Source organism: Triticum dicoccoides, chromosome 5B (genome assembly GCF_002162155.2).
Source record: "Triticum dicoccoides isolate Atlit2015 ecotype Zavitan chromosome 5B, WEW_v2.0, whole genome shotgun sequence".
NCBI lineage: Eukaryota > Viridiplantae > Streptophyta > Magnoliopsida > Poales > Poaceae > Triticum > Triticum dicoccoides.
In genome coordinates, this window is record NC_041389.1 from 567,621,839 (window position 1) to 567,631,487 (window position 9,649).

A 9,649-nucleotide genomic window follows, 5' to 3' on the forward strand; every position below is an offset into this window, starting at 1 on the left:
ATGTTGGGTTAAATATGACGCATAGACAACTCTTGGATTGCATTGCCAAGGGAAATCTCATTGAGATTGATCCCAGTATTGCGCATGAAATTATAGAGGGAATAGTGGAACACTACCTCAAAATGGAGGATCACATCCTACCCAAGGAGAAACCCAAGTGTTTGAGAAGACTTGCGAAGTAACAATTTTTTTACAAAAGTCTCTTGAGCCTCTTAAAAGTGTTAGCGGAAATCTTCACCGCATGAATATGTTGATTACTCTTTGCAATAAGCGGTTGGATTCTTTAGATCTAAAAATTTCCGAGTATGAAGGGAAGAGGAAAGAACCTCCCGGATTCGAGCATGACTCCACCAAAAAACTGAAAATTAAAGATGACACTACCTAGATCTATCCTTGCTTTTATGCCTAGCTAGGGGCGTTAAACGATAGCGCTTGTTGGGAGGCAACCCAATTTTATTTTGTGTTTTTTGTTTTTGCTTATGTTTAGGAATAAATAATCCACTACCTTCTGTTTGGATGTGGTTTTATGTTTTAATTAGTGTTTGTGCCATGTAAGACCTATAGGATAACCTACGATGATAGTTGATTTGATTCTGCTGAAAAACAGAAACCTTAGTGCTCACGAGATTAGCTACCATTTTTTACTGGAGAGTCATTTTGCGTTGATTCTTTTTATGATGATAAATAAACAAATTGTCCAGGACTTCCTATTTTGGTAGAATTTTTAGATTTCCAGAAGATTGCGTTAGTTACATATTACTACAGATTGTTCTGTTTTTGACAGATTCTGTTTTTCGTTTGTTGTTTGCTTATTTTGATGAATCTATGGCTAGTAAATTAGTTTATAAACTATAGAGAAGTTGGCATACAGTAGGTTTAACACCAATATAAATAAAGAATGAGTTCATTACAGTACCTTGAAGTAGTCTTTTGTTTTCTTTCTCTAACGGAGCTCACGAGATTTCTGTTGAGTTTTGTGTTGTGAAGTTTTCAAGTTTTGGGTGAATTCTTTTGATGGATTACGGAACAAGGAGTGGCAAGAGCCTAAGCTTGGGGATGCCCGTGGCACCCCTAATATAATCCAAGGACACCAAAAAGTCAAATCTTGGGGATGCCCCGGAAGGCATCCCCTCTTTCGTCCACTTCCATTGGTAATTTACTTGGAGCTATATTTTTATTCACCAACATGATATGTGTTTTACTTGGAGCGTCTTGTATTATTTGTGTCTTTGCTTGTTAGTCTACCACAATCATCCTTCCTGTACACACCTTTTGAGAGAGCCATACATGTTTTGGAATTTGTTAGAATACTCTATGTGCTTCACTTGTATCTTTTGAGCTTGATATTTTTGCTCATAGTGCTTCACTTATATTCTTTTGAGCGTGATAATTTTTGCTCTAGTGCTTCACTTAGATCTTTTTGAGCACGGTGGTGGATTTGTTTTAAAGAAACTTGATCTCTCATGCTTCACTTAGATTATTTTCAGAGTCTTTAATAGCATGGTAATTTGCTTAATGTTAATATACTTGGTATTCAAGATGTGTGAAACTTTCTTTTGAGTGCGTTGAATACTAAGATAAGTTTGATGCTTGATAATTGTTTTGAGATATGGAGGTGATAATATCAAAGTCGTGCTAGTTGGGTGATTATGAATTCAAAGAATTCTTGTGTTGAAGTTAGAAAATCCCGTAGCATGCACGTATGGTTAAAGTTATGTAACAAATTTGAAACATGAAGTGTAGCTGGCTTGTTCATCCTTATGAGTGGCGGTCGGGGACGAGCGATGGTCTTTTCCTATGAATCTATCCCCCTAGGAGCATGCGCGTAGTATTTGAATTTTTGATGACTTTTAAATTTTTGCAATAAGTATATGAGTTCTTTTGACTAATGTTGAGCCCATGGATTATACGCACTCTCACCCTTCTGCCTTTGCTAGCCTCTTCGGTACCGTGCATTGCCCTTTCTCACCTTGAGAGTTGGTGCAAACTTCGCCGGTGCATCCAAACCCCGTGATACGATACGCTCTATCACACATAAACCTCCTTATATCTTCCTCAAAACAGCCACCATACCTACCTATCATGGCATTTCCATAGCCATTCCGAGATATATTGCCATGCAACTTCCACCATCATCATCGTGACATGCATTACTTTTGTCATATTGCCATTGCATGATCTTGTAGTTGACATTGTATTTGTGGCAAAGCCACCATGCATTATTTTTCATACATGTCACTCTTGATTCATTGCACCATCCCGGTACACCACCGGAGGCATTCATATAGAGTCATATCTTGTTCTAGTTTCGAGTTGTAATTCATATGTTGTAATGAAAGTGTGATGATCATCATTATTAGAGCATTGCCCAAAAAAAGGAGAAAGGCCAAAAGAAAAAAAGAAAGTCCCCAAAAAAGGGGCAATGCTACTATCTCATTTTCCACACTTGTGCTTCAAAGTAGCACCTTGTTCTTCATGTAGTCAGTCTCATATATTGTGCTTCAAAGTAGCACCTAGTTTTTCATGTAGTGAGCCTCATAAGTTGTCTTTTTATACTAGTGGGAATTTTTCATTATAGAACTTGGCTTGTATATTCCTACGATGGGCTTCCTCAAATGCCCTAGGTCTTCGTGAGCAAGCAAGTTGGATGCACACCCACTAGTTTTCTTTTGTTGAGCATTCATAGCTCTAGTGCATCCGTTGCATGGCAATCCCTACTCGCTGTTTTTTGCATTTTTCAGTATTTCGAAGAAACAGAATATCAAACGGAGTCCAAACGGAATGAAACCTTCGGGAACGTGATTTTCTCATCAGATAAGATCCAGGAGACTTGGACCCTCCGTCAAGAAAGCCACGAGGTGGTCACGAGGGTGGAGGGCGCGCCCCTCCCCCCTGGGCGCGCTCCCTACCTCGTGGGCCCCTCGAAGCTCCACCGACGTACTCCTTCCTCCTATATATACCTATGTACCCCCAAACGATCAGGGGGAGCAAAAAAACCTAATTCCAACGCCGCAACCTTCTGTATCCACGAGATCCCATCTTGGGGCCTGTTCCGGAGCTCCGCCGGAGGGGGCATCCACCATGGAGGGCTTCTACATCATCACCATGGCCCCTCCGATGAAGTATGAGTAGTTTAGTTCAGACCTTCGGGTCCATAGCTAGTAGCTAGATGGCTTCTTCTCTCTTTTTGGATCTCAATACAATGTTCTCCCCCTCTCTCGTGGAGATCTATTCGATGTAATCTTCTTTTTGCAGTGTGTTTGTTGAGACCGATGAATTGTGGGTTTATGATCCAGTATTATCTATGGAAAATATTTGATTCTTCTTTGAATTCTTTTATGTATGATTGAGTTATCTTTGCAAGTCTCTTCGAATTATCCCTTTGGTTTGGCCAACTAGATTGGTAGTTCTTGCAATGGGAGAAGTGCATGGCTTTGGGTTCAATCTTGCGGTGTCCTTACTCAGTGACAAAAAGAGTTGCAAGGCACGTATTGTATTGTTGCCATCGAGGATAACAAGATGGGGTTTTTATCATATTGCATGAATTTATCCCTCTACATCATGTCATCTTGCTTAAGGCATTACTCTGTTTTTACTTAATACTCTAGATGCATGCTGGATAGCGGTCGATGAGTGGAGTAATAGTAGTAGATGCAGAATTGTTTCGATCTACTTGTCTCGGACGTGATGCCTATATACATGATCATTTCCTAGATATACTCATAACTATGCTCAGTTCTGTCAATTGCTCAACAGTAATTTGTTCACCTACCGTAGAATACTTATGCTCTCGAGAGAAGCCACTAGTGAAACTTATGGCCCCCAGGTCTATTCTCATCATATCAATCTATATCACTTTATTTACTTGCTTTGTTTTTACTTTACCTTTACTTTTTACTTTGCATCTATCTATCAAAAATACCAAAAACATTATCTCTATCAGATCTCACTCTCGTAAGTGACCATGAAGGGATTGACAACCCCTAAGCGTTGGTTGCGAGTTGCTATCGTGTTGTGCAGGTACGAGGGACTTGCGCGTGACCTCCTACTGGATTGATACCTTGGTTCTCAAAAACTGAGGGAAATACTTACGCTACTGTGCTGCATCATCCTCTCCTCTTCGGGGAAAACCAACGCAAGCTCGAGATGTAGCAACTCTCTATCATGAAGATCATGGTGCTACTTTGAAGCACAAGTGTGGTAAAATGATAGTAGCATTGTCCCTTCTCTATTTTTCTCTCATTTTTTTCTCTTTTTTCTCCTTTTCCTTTCTATTTTTTTCTTTCTATTTTTTTCTTTCTTTTTTTCTCTCTTTTTTCTTTGGCCTTTCTCTTTTTATTTGGCCTTTCTCCTTTTTTTTATAAAGTCCAAAGTCTCATCCCGACCTGTGGGGGAATCATAGTCTCCATCATCCTTTCCTCACTTGGGACAATGCTCTAATAATGAGGATCATCACACTTTTATTTACTTACAACTCAAGATTACAACTCGATACTTAGAACAAAATATGACTCTATATGAATGCCTCCGACCGTGTACCGGGATATGCAATGAATCAAGAGTGACATGTATGGAAGAATTATGAAGGTGGCTTTGCCACAAATACGATGTCAACTACATGATCATGCAAAGAGCAATATGACAATGATGATGCGTGTCATAATAAACGGAACGGTGGAAAGTTGCATGGCAATATATCTTGGAATGGCTATGGAAATTCCATAATAGGTAAGTATGGTGCCTATTTTGAGGAAGGTATATGGTGGGTGTATGGTACCGGCGAAAGTAGTGAGGCACAAGAGAGGGTAGCAATGGTGGAAGGGTGAGAGTGCGTATAACCCATGGACTCAACATTAGTCATAAAGAACTCATATACTTATTGCAAAAATCTACAAGTCATTGAAAACAAAGTACTACCCGCATGCTCCTAGGGGGATAGATTGGTAGGAAAAGACCATCGCTCGTCCCCGACCGCCACTCATAAGGAAGACAATCAATAAATAAATTATGCTCCAACTTCATCACAAAGCGGGTCACCATACGTGCATGCTACGGGAATCACTAACTTCAACACAAGTATTCCTCAAATTCATAATTACTCCACTAGCATGACTCTAATATCACCATCCTCATATCTCAAAACAATTACCAAGCATCAAATTGATCATAGCATCCAATTCACTTTCTATGATAGTTTTTATTATACCCAACTTGGATGCTCTTCATTCTAGGACCAATTTTATAACCATAGAAAATACCATGCTGTTCTAAAAGACTCTCAAAATGATATAAGTGAATCACGAGACATCAACAATTTCTACAAAATTAAACCACCTCCGTGCTCTAAAAGATATAAGTGAAGCACTAGAGCAACATTATCTAGCTCAAAAGATATAAGTGAAGCACATAGAGTATTCTAATAAATTCCAAATCAAGTGTGTCTCTCCCAAAATGTGTGTACAGCAAGGATGATTATGGAAAACTAAAAAGCAAAGACTCATATCATACAAGACGCTCCAAGCAAAACACATATCATGTGGTGAATAAAAATATAGCTCCAAGTAAAGTTACCGATAAACGAAGACGAAAGAGGGGATGCCTTCCGGGGCATCCCCAAGCTTAGGAATTGGGTTGTCCTTGAATTTCTTGGGGTGCCTTGGTCATCCCCAAGCTTAGGGTCTTGCCACTCCTTATTCCATAGTCCATCAAATCTTTACCAAAAACTTGAAAACTTGACAACACAAAACTCAACAGGAAATCTCATATGCTCCGTTAGTGCAAGAAAGAAAAACCACCACATAAGGTTCTGTAATGAACTAATTTTTTATATATATTGGTGTGAAACCTACTGTATTCCAACTTCTCTATGGTTCATACTCCCCGATACTAGCCATAGATGCATCTAAATAAGCAAACAACACACGAAAAACAGAATCTGTCAAAAACAGAAGAGTGTGTAGCAATCTGTAACTTTCGAATACTTCTGGAACTCTAGAACTCCTAAAAAAATATGTAGTGCTGGGCAATTTGTCTATTGATATACTGCAAAAGGAATCAACGCAAAAACACATTTTTGTGATTTATTAAAATTATTCTCGCGCGCGCAAGAGTTTCTGTTTTTCAGCATAATCAAATTAACTATCATCGTAGGTTATCCTATAGGTTCTACTTGGCACAAACACTAATTAAAACATAAAACCACATCTAAACAGAGGCTAGATGAAATACTTATTACTAAACAGAAGCAAAAAGCAAGGGACTAAAATAAAATTGGGTTGCCTCCCAACAAGCGCTATCGTTTAGCGCCCCTAGCTAGGCATAAAAGCAAGAGTAGATCTAAGTATTGCCATCTTTGGCATTCAATTCATAAGTAGCTCGCATGATAGATTCATAAGGTAATTTGACTTTATTTCTAGGGAAGTGTTCCATGCCTTTCCTTAGTGGAAATTGGAATCTAATATTCCCTTCCTTCATATAAATAATTGCACCAATCGTTCTAAGGAAAGCTCTACCAAGAATAATAGGACATGAAAGATTGCAATCTATATCAAGAATGATAAAATCTATGGGCACATAATTCTTATTTGCAACAATAAGAACATCATTGATCCTTCCCATAGGTTTCTTAATGGTGGAATCCGCAAGGTGCAAGTTTAAAGAGCAATCATCAAAATCATGAAAACCTAGCACATCACATAAATTTTTTGGAATTGTGGAAACACTAGCAACCAAATCACACAAAGCATAGCATTCATGATCTTTAATTTTATTTTATAGTAGGTTCCCACTCATCATAAAGTTTTCTAGGTATAGAAACTTCCAATTCAAGTTTTTCCTCATAAGATTACATCAAGGCATCAACAATATGTTTGGTAAAAGCTTTATTTTGACTATAAGCATGAGGAGAATTCAACACGGATTGCGACAAGGAAATACAATCTATTAAAGAACAATTATCATAATTAAATTCCTTTAAATCCATAATAGTGGGTTCAATGCTATGTAAAGTTTTGACCTCTCCAATCCCACTTTTACCAAATTTAGCATCAAGATCTAAAAACTCCGAATCATTGGGACGCCTTTTAACTAAAGTTGACTCATATCCAGCCCCATCATTATCAAGATTCATATTGCAAAACAAAGATTTAATAGGGGACACATCAATAACTTTTAGATCTTCATCATTATTTTCATGGAAACTAGAAGAACACGCTTTTACAAAGCAATCTTTCTTAGCACGCATCCCAGCGGTTCTTTCTTTGCACTCATCAATGGAAATTCTCATGGCTTTGAGAGACTCATTGATATCATGCTTAGGTGGAATAGATCTAAGTTTCAAAGAATCAACATCAAGAGAAAGTCTATCAACGTTCCTAGCCAATTTGTCAACTTTAAGCAATTTTTCTTCAAGCAAAGCATTGAAATTCTTTTGAGAGATCATAAATTCTTTAACACTATTCTCAAAATCAAAGGGCATCTTATTAAAATTTCCATAGGAGGTTGTAGGAATTACCATAATTATTAGAGGAATTACTAGGAAACGGCCTAGGATTAAAGTTTCCTCTATACGCGTTGTTACCAAAATTATTCCTACCAACAAAATTCACATCTATAGATTCATTATTATTCTCAATCAAAGTAGACAAAGGCATATCATTGGGATCAATAGGAGCACTCTTAGTAGCAAACAATTTCATAAGTTCATCCATCTTTCCACTCAAAACATTAATCTCTTCTATAGCATGCACTTTTTTACTAGTAGATCTTTTGGTGTGCCATTGAGAATAATTGACCATAATGTTATCAAGAAGTTTAGTAGCTTCTCCTAAGGTGATTTCCATAAAAGTGCCTCCCGCAGCCGAATCCAAGAGATTTATAGAAGCATAATTCAATCCGGCATAAAAGTTTTGTATGATCATCCATAAATTCAAACCATGAGTAGGGTAATTGCGAATCATTAATTTCATTCTTTCCCAAGATTGGGCAACATGCTCATGATCAAGTTGTTTAAAATTCATAATATCGTTTCTAAGAGAGATAATCTTAGCGGGAGGAAAATACTTAGAGATAAAAGCATCTTTGCACTTATTCCATGAATCAATACAGACGAAAACCAAGTTTTAGCACGATCTCTAAGTGAAATGGAAATAACTTCAATTTAACAATATCATTATTTGTATCTTTCTTATTTTGCATATTACACAAATCAACAAAGTTGTTTAGATGAGTAGCGGCATCTTCACTAGGAAGGCCGGAGAATTGATCTTTCATAACAAGATTCAACAAAGCAACATTGATTTCACAAGATTCAACATCATTAAGAGGAGCAATTGGAGTGATAAGGAAATCATTATTATTGGTATTGAAAAAAATCACACAATTTGGTTTTATCTTGCGCCATCGTGACAAGAAATCCAACACACAAGCACACAAGAGGCAAGTGAAAGAGAGTGGAGAACGGGAAAGAGAGGGCGAATAAAATGGCAAGGGTGAAGTGGGGGAGAGGAAAACGAGAGGCAAATGGCAAATAATGTAATGCGAGGGAGATGAGTTTGTGATGGGTACTTGGTATGTCTTGACTTGAGCGAAGACCTCCCCGGCAACGGCACCAGAAATCCTTCTTCCTACCTCTTGAGCACTGCGTTGGTTTTTCCCTTGAAGAGGAAAGGGTGATGCAGCAAAGTAGCATAAGTATTTCCCTCAGTTTTTGAGAACCAAGGAATCAATCCAGTAGGAGGCTCCTCAAAAGTCCCACGCACCTACACAAACAAACAAGAACCTTGCAACCAACGCGATAAAGGGGTTGTCAATCCCTTCACGAAAACTTGCTAAAGTGAGATCTGATAGAGATAATAAGATAAGATAAATATTTTTGGTATAGATTGGAAAGTAAAGATGCAAATAAAAGTAGATGGAAAACTTATATGATAAAAGATTGACCCGGGGGCCATAGATTTCACTAGTGGCTTCTCTCAATATAGCATAAGTATTACGGTGGGTGAACAAATTACTATCGAGCAATTGATAGAAAAGTGCATAGTTATGAGATTATCTAGGCATGATCACGTATATAGGCATCACGTCCGCAACAAGTAGATCGAAACGATTCTGCATCTACTACTATTACTCCACACATCGACCGACTCCTGCCTGCATCTAGAGTATTAAGTTCACAAGAACAGAGTAACGCATTAAGAAAGATGACATGATGTAGAGGGATAAACTCAAGCAATATGATATAAACCCCATCTTTTTATCCTCGATGGCAACAATACAATATGTGCCTTGCTGCCCCTGCTATCACTTGGAAAGGACACTGCAAGATTGAACCCAAAGCTAAGCATTTTTGCCATTGCAAGAAAGATCAATCTAGTAGGACAAACCAAATTGATAATTCGAAGAGACTTGCAAAGATAAGCAATCACACATAAAAAAATTCAGAGGAGATTCAATTATTTCTCATAGATAAACTTGATCATAAACCCACAATTCATCGGATCTCGACAAACACACCACTAAAAGAGTTACGTCGAATAGATCTCCAAGAAGATCAAGGAGAACTTTGTATTGAGATTCAAAGAGAGAGAAGAAGCCATCTAGCTAATAACTATGGACCCGAAGGTCGGTGGTAAACTACTAACAACTCATC